The following is a 10806-nucleotide window of genomic DNA, read 5'->3' on the forward strand; positions in this document are numbered from 1 at the left end:
GAGAGAGGTAGGAACGGTAAGTGGAGGCAACTCTTTTCAGAATGCTGAAAGAGAAGCAGAGGATTGAAGTTGTTGCTGGAGAAGCGTGTGAGGGCAAGTGAGTGAAGGTTCCCTTTTCTTAATTTAAGGTGAGGTATGTTTAGGCGCACTTGTACGATGATGAGAATAATCCGATGCCGAGAGGTAACCGGATGACGCAGAAGAGAAGGGACCATTGCTAGACCAATGTGCTCGAGTAGTGGAGAAAGAACGGAACTCAGAGCATGAGTGGAAGGCTTGGCTTTAGGTGGGAGCATGGGCCAAAAAAAAAAGAAAGAAAGAAAGAAAAAAAGATAATGTCCTTAGAGTCTCAAAAGTCCCTGGGAGGCTGAAGTTGGGACAAACTCCCCCCATCTGAGTGAGCAGGAAGTCTGCAGGCTTCCAGAGGGACTGACGGGTCTTCTGTTGGCCACAGCTGCCACCTGGCTGACCCCCCCCTCCTCGTTTCCAGCTCAGGTTTGATTGGATTCCCGTGGGTGACTCATGGCTGTGTCATCCTCCAGGACGCAGAGCTGGAGATCAGCCCCCACCGTCCTGGGGGAGATTCATTCCAGGCCAGCCGGCCATGTTGACAGCCTCGCCTGGGCGTCCCGGCCCGGGCCTGGGGCTGTGTTCGTGGGACCAGCGCTCAGGTGACCCTCATCAGGGAGGTTCTGGGGAGCACCAGGGGTTCCCCAGATGGGCTGCCCACCTGAGTCAATGGGGTCCTGCCCCTTGTCCTACCCCAGGCCCAGAGAATCAGAATCACACAGAACTGCCCTGAGAAAATCTGTTTTTCAAGATGGCGCTGGGTGATTAAAATAATACTGATCATAACGATGAATAATAATAGTCTTGTCCCTTTTATAAAAGATACATTCTGACCGTAAAGAGCTCAGGTCACACAGAAAATGCGAGAAAGAACGCAAAAAGTCACCCCAACTATACCATCTAGGAGCAGCCATCGTCAGCTTTATGCAGACGGGACCCCAGCGTTTCTCTAAGCGTCAGTACTGGGTGGACAGGCAAGCCTGGTCGCACGTCCAGAGGCTCCCGGTAGGTCCCCGTAGCTCAGGGGACTCTGCCGTCTGCGGGATCCCTGGGACCTTCACTGAGCGCAGCCAGTGAAAACTCACACAGCGGGAGACGAATGGCGGTGAGCCATGGCCTGACCGGACAAACACAGACATGTGTATGCTTCGCATTTTCCTTTCTCCTTCCCTCCCTCTGTCCCGGAGCCAGAACTCAGCCTTGGCTCCACTAAGCCGCGAGGCATCCCGGTCCTCGCGGGTGTGGAGCACTGGTGGCGGTGACCCTGGGGGGCTGTGGAGGTCGGGTGTGCGATGGGGCCTAACCTGGTGGGTGAGGGTCTGGGCTTGAAGGGTCTGGGGGCTCGGTGTGCTGAGAAAGCCCCTTGAGGCGGCAGTGGGGACTGAGGGCTAACTGGGGCTCAGGGTGTTGGTGGCCCTGAGGTCACGTATGAGGTCGTCTTTATGGAGAACTTTGAACAGTAGCCTCGGTCTGCAGGGTGAACTGAAGGGAGGTGGTCTCATCTAGAAACGACAGGCAGAGGCCCCTCTCTTTGCTGAGGCTGCTGACGCCCAGCAGGTGCTGTCCCGGACCTGGGGCAGGGGGCTGGGGGTGGTCAGTCACCTGGCTCAAAAGAAAGCCGAGGCGCCTGGGTGGCTCAGTTAATTGTCTGACTTCGGCTCAGGTCATGATCTCGCGGTTCATGAGTTCGAGCCCCGCGTCGGGCTCTGTGCTCACAGCTTGGAGCCTGGATCCCGCTTTGGATTCTGTGTCTCCTTCTCTCTCTGCCCCTCTCCTGCTTGCACTCCGTCTCTCTCTGTCTGAAAAATGAATAAACCTAAAAAAAAAGAAAAGAAAAGAAAGCCTAGCCTCTGAGAGATGGGTCTGGGGTGAGGGAGAGTTTACATGAGGCCGACTCAGGGTCATGGGGAGACCCACCTAAGTCACAGCGCCAGTCTGGGCTGTGGGCCGCAGGGGGGACCCCGCCTGGGTGGCAGAGACAAGAGGGACTTGAGGGGGGGGACTGGGGAGGTGCGGGCAGGTGAGGAGGTGGGCCGGGCGGTGCCGTGAGCAGAATGCTCAGTGTGAGGGGAGAGGGGGGGCGGGTGTGAACACCGGGTCTTGAGGGAGGGGTGGGCAGGGGACAGGAGGGGGCGGGAGGGGCGGCCCGGGGCCCGGGCCGAGTGGGACAGGCTGCCGTGCCTCCGGCACAAGTGTCGGTGTCCACGTGAGCTGCTTCTCCGACCTGCCCAGCACTGACATCCCCGGGGCCACCCCCGTACCAGCCTCTCTCTGCCCTGGGTTTGGGACCCGGCACGTCCGGCCCGAGCCGGGAGCTGGCGGGACGGCATTCGCGTCCTGGCCCCCCACCGCCTGCTGCGTGTCCTGCTGAAGGTCACAGCCTCTCCGGGCCTCAGCCTCCCAGTGTGCAGAGTGGGGGTGACGACGGCGGTGATGAAGAGGAGGAGGGTGGGGACCTGCCTCGGAGGGAGGCTGTGATGACCGAAGAGCAGGTCTGACGCAAATAAAAACAGCCAAACTTCACGAGACCCGAGATGGCGATCCTTCTGGAACCGGGGCACCAAGACGCTAACCGGCCAGGGGGAGGGTCCCCAGCTCCCTGGGGCTGTCCCCGTGTATCTGCCCCGCTGCCACCAGGTGCGCCGGGCCTGACAAGACACCACCGTCCAGGCTCCGCTTGCATCGCGGAGGCCCAGGAGACGGAGGGTCTTTCACTGGGGTCTCGTCCCGGCAGCGGCCTGGCCACCGCCTTGCGCAGCGTCCCTTGCGGGCTGGTGACATCGCTGCTGCCTCAGCGTCCCCCGAGGAAACCAAGTCCAGGCTCAAAAACATGTCACAAGAAGACTCTCCAGTTCCTTTTTCTCTTTAAAGTGGAAGAACACAAACACAACGCTAAGCCGGCTGGAAAAGAAGCCACGAGCAGACCGAGCTGACTGCCAGCCCCCCCTCGGAAGCGCAGGGGACGCTGGGCCGGGCAATCTCAGAAGTGCTCGAGTTCTCATGAGCTCGGGGTTCCTAAGATCACCCCAGTTGTTCACGCACAAGGGCAAGGTCAATGACACCGAGAAACCATCTGTCCATGTGAGGTTCGTGGGGACAGTTCCTTCTGCCGGCTTCCCCGCCCCCCTGCCAGGCGCCCTGCTGGGGGAAGCACTTCCCTTTTTCCCATTTCCAGACCGCTTCCCTTCCCGGCCATTCGTGCCACTGTGCCGGCTGCGGGCCCACTGTCCAGAGCCACCAAGGCCTTCCTGCCTTCTGCCTCTCTCCTCCGACTGTCCCTCTGCCTCATCATTGACCCAGCTACTCCCTGCCCGCCCTCTGCCTGGGCAGAGCTTGCCCCGAGTGTCCCAAATTTCGAGGCCAGTACCCAGCAGGAAATGGCGGAGGCTGTTGATGGCCGGAGGAGCCCTGGTCGGCGACTTCCTCCCAGAGGCCGGGGGGACCCACCGTCTCTGCACCTGTGTCACCCTTTCACACACGGCTGGCGAAGTTCTGGTGAGCCTCAGAGCACTCTAATCCAGCTGTCCCCTCCGATGGGAGTGGGGCAGGGGCCGTTTCCTCCTAAGCATCTTAAACAAATGGGAGCCGTCAACTGTGAACGACGTGAGACAACATGTTAGTGTTGTGGCCCACGGGACCACGGTTCCTGCCGACCCCAGGGCCTCTGAACCAGAGCTTTCCACCGGAGAGTTACGGTGTTTGACCTCTCAGCCCATGCTGAGGCTGGGGTGGGGGTGCCTAAGCGACAAAGCCCTCTGGGGCCAGAAAGATCCAGCAAAGAAGACTTGGTTAACCACAGAGACTGCAGAAATAGTATTTTGTTCTACCCACGCTGGGGTATTAGTGTCCCAGGGCTGCGGCAACAAACTACAAAAACGTGGTGACTTAAACAGTGGAAATTTATTTTCCCACAGTTCTGGAAGCCAGAAGTCCAAAATGGAGGTGTCAGCAGGGCGGGGCTCCATCTGGAGGCTCTAGGGGCAGGATCCTTCCTTGCCTTTTCCAGCTCCTGGTGGCTGCTGGCGTCCCTTGGCTTGTGGCCACATCGCTCCCATTGCTGCCTCTGTCCTCACATGGCCTCCTCCTCTTCTGTGTCCTATAAGGACACTTGTCATTGGATTTAGGGCCTGCCCTAATGGAGAATGATCTCATCTTGGGATCCTTGAATTGTATCTTCAAAGACCCTTCTTCTAAATAAGGTCACACTGACGGGTCCTGGGAAATGGATTATCTTTTGGGGGTCACCATCCAACTCACTGCAGCTGTGCCATGAAAGGCTCAAAGCAGCTCCAGCAGCCTGGAGTACAGCAGCACGACCCTGCTCGGCCTTGGAGAGGTATGATGGTCTGGGTGTGTGTCCCCACCCCTCCACACCCATGAGTGGAAATCATAACCCCCGGAGGTGATGGTGTTAGGAGACGGGGCCTTTGGAAGGTGACTGGGTCGTGAAGAAAGAACCCTTGGGAGTGATATTATTGCCTTTTTAACAGAGACCCCACGGAGCTCCCTCAACCCCGCGTGAGGACACAGCAAGGAGTCGGCAACCCAGACAAGGGCCCTCCCTTGACCGTGCTGGCTCCCCGATCTTGGACTCCCAGCCTCCAGAGCCGTGAGGAGTAAATTTCTGTCCGTAAGCCGCCCAGTCTATGGTGTCTATTGTGGCGACCGAGGCAGACCAGGGCAAGAAGTTTCTCCAGCCAGGGCTCTATCACTTCATACGCCTCAAACCAACTGCCTAGGCCTAGTGTGGGTGCAGGGGGGCTCCCGGTTGCTGCGGGCCTGGAGGTGCCGGGACGTGGTGTGTCTGGAGAGGGCGTGGGTGCCCCGTGCCCCTTTCTCCACACCGTGTCCTCTGCACCTCTTCCGCCTGGATGTTCATCTGCGGCCTTTATCATCCCCTTTACTGTCTAACAAACCGGTAAGTGCACGTAAGTGTTTCCTCGAGTTCTGGGAGCCGTCCCAGCGAACGATTTTGCCCGGGGAGGGGGTGGCGGGACCCGGTGCAGGTGGTGCCCCGAGACTCGCTGTTGGCCTCCGAAGTGGGGCGGAGCCCCTCACTGGAGGGGTCTGTGCCGACTCCAGTTAGCGTGAGAATTGGAGCAAGTCCTGGGACACCCAGCTGGTGTCCCGGAGAAGTGCTCGGCGTGTGGAAAACCCACGTCGGGTGTCGGAAATTGTCGTGGGTGTGGGAATAAAGGAGACACACGGAAGTGGTTTTTTCCGACGCGGTCCCCGCGAGGCCACCAGGAAAAGGGGGCACACATCCTGTGGCGGCAAACCTAGGAAGCCGTCACACTCAGCCTGAGGACGTCCGGTTTGGCCCGGAAACCTCCTCTCTGCAGCTCAGGGGGCTTCCTCGGCAACAGCCTCCAGGTGCACATCTGAGGGGTGGCGGGGGGCGGGGACGTCTGTCGGGGAAGCTGGGTGGGTGGGGGGACACGCAAGTCTGACTCCTGCCTGGTCATCTGTCCTAGCACACTTCCGAGGCACCTACGAAGCGCGTGCAGGTGCCTAAGGCTCAGGGATCCAGGCAGGGACAGGCCGGTTCTTCCTCCCGGAGACCCTGGGCCCGTGGGGCTCGGCTGGCCCGCTGGAGGAACAGCCCTGGGAGATGAGCACTGGCCCCAGACCCCCGAGCCGAGCCAAATGGACAACGACTGTGTGAGGAGAAAGACTCACTCCACCGAGGAAGGGGACCTCGGCAGGCCAGAGGGGTGTGATCGCCTGGGAGGCCGTCCCTGAGCTGGGCCTGGGAGCAAAGGCGTGTTGAGGGGCTTTGTGGGCGGAGGAGGGAGCACAGGAGGGGCCCCCTGCTCGGGTTCTGCTGGGCGGTAGGGGTGGGGGCAAATTCTAGGCCAGGGCCTGGGGCAGGAGTGGAGTGGCCGTGCTGACAGCCGCCCCTGTCCCTCAGCAAGCAGGCCGCCCCGCTCTGAGCCCCAAAGTGGCGGTGCACGCGGTCAGGGCGCCGGTTTCCCTGCTTGGGGCCCCTCTGGGGACGCGTCTGTCACTCTCGGGCCTGCGGCTCCTCCAGGGCTGGGCTGCGTCTGGCTCGCGGCGGACTGTGTTCACGCTCACACAGTTAACGACACCGCTAGGGTCCTGCATGGGTTTCCTACCGCTGCTCCAACAAATCCCCACGAGCGGGGCCTTCGGGAGCCCAGGGGAGAATCCGTTTGCTTGCCTTTTCCAGCTTCCGTAGAGACGCCCACGTTCCTTGGCTCGTGGCTTGGTGCCACCTCGACCTCTGCTTCCATTTTCACAAATTTTTTTTCCTCGGGAGCCCCTCGTGCCTCCCTCACACGGGGCCCACAGGTAATCCATTCCTGTGTCCCCACCTCTAGAGCGCTAATTTAATCACGCCTGCAAAGTCCCCTTTGCGACGTAAGGCCACACAGTCACAGGTTCGGGGGACCAGGATGTGGGGACCTTTGGGGCCCGTGTTCTGTCTACCACGTGCGGCGGGAGCCACAGCCCTCACCAATGTACTCCTCACCACAATACTGGGAGGTTTGGGTGATGTCCATTTTACAGATGAAGAACTGAGGCCCGGAGAGGATAGGCAATTTGACCAGGAACCGCGCTACCCGGCTCCCGAGCCCTAACTCCTGCACCTCTCGGGCTTCCCTGGCCTGAGACGAGCGGAGGGCACGGAGACCAGGTCCCGGGAGAACCAGAGAGGCAGAAAGTGCTGGCTCCCTGTGCACCAGCCACCGGGCCGCCCTGCTATCCCGGGAGGAAGCCGTTCTTTCCGGCAGTCTCTTTCCGGGAGTCCCAGCTTGACCGATCTCTCTCCGAATTACTAATGAAGTTTCAGCCCCGCGATGCAGGTCAAGTGCTTCAGAACAGAGCTGGGGCGGTCACGACTGATCGTGCCTCTCACTGACATGAGCCATTTGATGTTGTCCGCCTCGAATGCCACGGGCGACTGCTAACCTGAAGTGAGAAAGAGGGTCTGGGGCTCTGGGCTCCGGGATGAAAGGAGCCCCTGGGGGTCTCGGTGTGGCCGAGGAAGCCAGCTGGCTGTGTGGCCTGGGGCAAGTCTCTTCCCCCTCTGTTTTCCCACCTGTAAAATAGCAGCGTGGACCAGCTCGAGGCCTCCCAGCCTTGTGCTCTAGGCAGTGGCCTGGGGTGGGGGCAGGGAGGCAGAGGCCACCGCATGGTCAGAGGGGGAAGAAACCTGTTTTCTGGAGGGCACTGGGGGACATGCTGGCTGACGCTTCAGGAGCGCGTTGGTTAGTGCTTAGGGCACCTGTTGGCTGGGACTCGGGGGTCACGTGGGGTAAATCCCCAGAAATGGAATTGCTGGATCACATGGCATTTCTATTTTTACGTTTCGAGGAACGTCCACAGCGTTTGCCATCGTAGCTGCAGCAATCTGCATTGCCACCAACAGCGTGCGAGCGTCCCCTTTCTGCCCACCCTCGCTAACCCTGGTACCCACACCTCCTTCTTGATTGTCTTTCTCTCCGTAAGGTAATTTCAGGACCGGAACTGTCCTTACGTAAACTTTCTCTCGTTCGTTTAAGCAATGCAGTTGTCCACCAACTGTAACATTGCCCCCCGCTTCCCTTACTGAGGGACGCCACGGGGACGCAGACAGAGACCCTTTCTCCATGCCCTCTGGGAAAGACGGAAAAGCGATGAACATCCTGCAGACAGTGTCTGAGCAAACAGCCGGCCTGGACCAGTGCTTCCCTGTCGCGGCCAGAGAAGGCCGGGGGGCCCACGGAGCCCGGGCCCCCCAAGCCTCCATCTGCTGGCCAGCCTTGAGATTGCCCCAGCGAGGCAGCTGTCTGCACTTGACCTTCCTGCTGGGGCTGCACTTTTTCTTTCCAAGTTCAGCATCCATGGTAAACAGGAGACACCAGATTTCTTTCCGTTCTCCATCCCCGCCCGTGTCAACCCACCAGACAGATGTTTTCCACTGGTCCTTCCTCCTCCCGGGCAAGGTGAGGTTTTGAATCAAGAAGGGGAAAAAATCATTGCGGTGTGTGTGTGGGGGGGGGTCACACATCTTTACCCGTGGAAGAGAAAAGCGGTTCATGTACTCGATGGGTACTTTCTGAGTGTGGCCCTGGGATGTGATGGGGTCACAGGCCCCATCCCTCGAGGCACTCATAGTTGGGGAGCGACCCCCTGGGCGTGTGAAGGGAGGGGTGGGGGCGCTGAAGTAAAGGGAGACAGAGACCAAGGTGGAAAGTCTGGGGAGGGATCTTGGAGGGAACAGAGAGCTCTCCAGGGGAAGAAGGGCTAAGCGACGGTGAGTGGGGAAGGGGGTATATTGGGGAAAGGGTGGGGATGGAGTTCAGGTGGCAGTCCGTGTGGCAGGGCGAGGTCAGATGGAGCTGGGGCCAGATGAAAGCCTTGAGTGCCAGTTAAGGCTCTAGGGCTGATCTGCAGAGGGACAGGGAGCCCCTGGAGGATCTGAGCAGGGCACGACGTGCTCACGCCTCAGAGGACAGGCTGGAGGCAGCAGGTGCGACAATGGTCCAGGGGGGCCTGGCCGGGGAGGGGTTGGGGCTCAAGAAATGCTCGTAAGATCAGAGCAGTTCATCCCAGGGAGTCTTGGGGCTGAGGAACGAAGGAGGCGCTGGGTGTGTCCCTGGAGGTGTCAGCACCTCGGACCCCACCGGGCTCCAGGCTCGAGTCAGCTGGCTGGAGCGGGTTACCTTCTGGGGAGTGGGATCCCGGGCGTGAGGGTGAGGACACGCACGTGCACAGGTGAAGACTGGAGGGGGAGTGGGGGGGGTGGGTAATAATAACAGACATTTATTGGGTGCTTACTCCGTGTGAGTAAACGCTTCACACGTGCTAGTTTGTTATCTTCTTCCCATTTTACAGATGGGAACACTGAGCTCCGGAGAGGGTGCGTAGGTCACTGTAGGCGTGGCTGGTGATGCCGGAGCTGGATCCTCAACCAGGCAGTCTGAGCGCAGAACTTCTGCGCCACAGACAGCACTCGCGGGGGCCACGGTGTGCCCGTGCCAGTGGGGTTGGGGTTGGGTCTGCTGGCTCCACACCACGCTGCCCACTGGACAAAGCTGTTCCGCTTTCTCCCGGGCCAGTGTGAATGCCTTTCAGATCCCTTCCCTTCTGTTTAACGGGCCCCAGGTGTAGAGCTGGACGACACATCATCTTTGTTTACAACGCTCCCTGAGGTCTCCACGCAAGACCCTCTTCCTCCGGTTCCTTCCTCCTTCCTTCCCTGGTTCCTCCCTCCCTCTCTTCCTTCCTGTGTTTTCATCTAATAAACACCCATTAATCAGCGCCTAACAAGAAAGCTCAAACTCTGACAACAATTGCCACGGTGTGCTCCCCCACCCAGAACCTTCCTCCCCACCCCCGTCCCCGGCCCAAGGGAAAAGACTTCCATAAATCTTCTGTTTATCATTCCTCTGGTTTCATTTTGTCACATCTAAATGTAGCCTCAAAAATGTTTTTAACTTTAGTCATTTGTAGCTTTAAAAAGGGTATTGTGCTGTATAATTTTATTATTTATTTATTTTAAAGTTTATTTATTTATTTTAGAGAGAGAGAGAGAGAGAGAGAGAGAGAGCGTGAGCACACAAGCAGGGGAGGGGCAGAGAGAGAGAGAGGGAGACACAGAACCCGAAGCGGGCTCCACGCTCCGAGCTGTCAGCACAGAGCCCGACGCGGGGCTCGAACCCACGAACCGCGAGATCATGACCTGAGCCGAGGTCAGATGCTCAACAGACTGTGCCACACAGGGGCCCCCCACGCTGTATAATTTAAGGAAAAAAAAATGAAGTTTTAGAATAGTTTTCAATTTCCAGAAAAATTGAGAAGAGAATACAGAGAGTTTGTATACTTTTTTTGGACTGTCTTTTTTTCTCTTGAAATTATATTGCTGTTTCGGAAAGCATTTTGGCATTGTCTCATGGAGCCGAGCCCCTACATGTCTCACATACCAGCATTTCTCGTCGTAGGTATTACCAGAATGTTCATGGCAGCACCATTGCGAGTATTAAAATGTTGGCAACGGTCCAAATCCTGGCAACAGAAATAGATACATAGATACGTGAATTATGGCATATTTAGACATTGGGATATTATAGAGCAGTAAAACTGAACAACAGTAGGGAACAGAAATATGAGCGAACCTTCAAATTTAATTTGAGTGGAAATAAAGGGAAGTCTGAGATTTTTCCCTCCTTGGTATATAGGCAACTCCAAAAAGTTGTCCAGCATTTGGGGGCGATCTTGGCCGAAGGCCACCACCTTTGAGAACAGGATGAGCAAAAGTCAACAGAAGTGGGCGAGGCTGTGTCTGCAGGAGGACCGCTTCGAGGGTTGGTTTGGACCCGAGGCACGGCCAAGTTGAGTCAAGGTGACCAGAACTGAAGGTACCTGTAGAAAGTTATAATGCGCCACAGTTGAAGCCTGGAGGGCCGGTGCGAGAGGGGCCGCTGCCGGGACCGGGGAGGGAGAGGGAGAGAAGCCGGCTCCCACGGGAGAGGCCGGGGAGAGAAAGACCCCGAGACTGGCTGAACAAATACTGCGGTCACCCGAGAGAGGCCCAGAGCGGGGCAGGGGGGCTCCTCCAAATGCGGCCCCAGCTGAACAAACTGTCCCTCAGCCCCGTCCAATTTCCATGCTCACCTAGCAACCCTCGTGTTTTTCTAAAATAATTTTTTATTATAAAACGGTGCATCCTTCCGAAAGAAAAAAATTAAATGCATAAAATAGAAAGAAGGAACAAAAACCATCCATGCTTTC

Source organism: Lynx canadensis, chromosome D2 (genome assembly GCF_007474595.2).
Source record: "Lynx canadensis isolate LIC74 chromosome D2, mLynCan4.pri.v2, whole genome shotgun sequence".
In the NCBI taxonomy this organism is placed as follows: Eukaryota; Metazoa; Chordata; class Mammalia; order Carnivora; family Felidae; genus Lynx; species Lynx canadensis.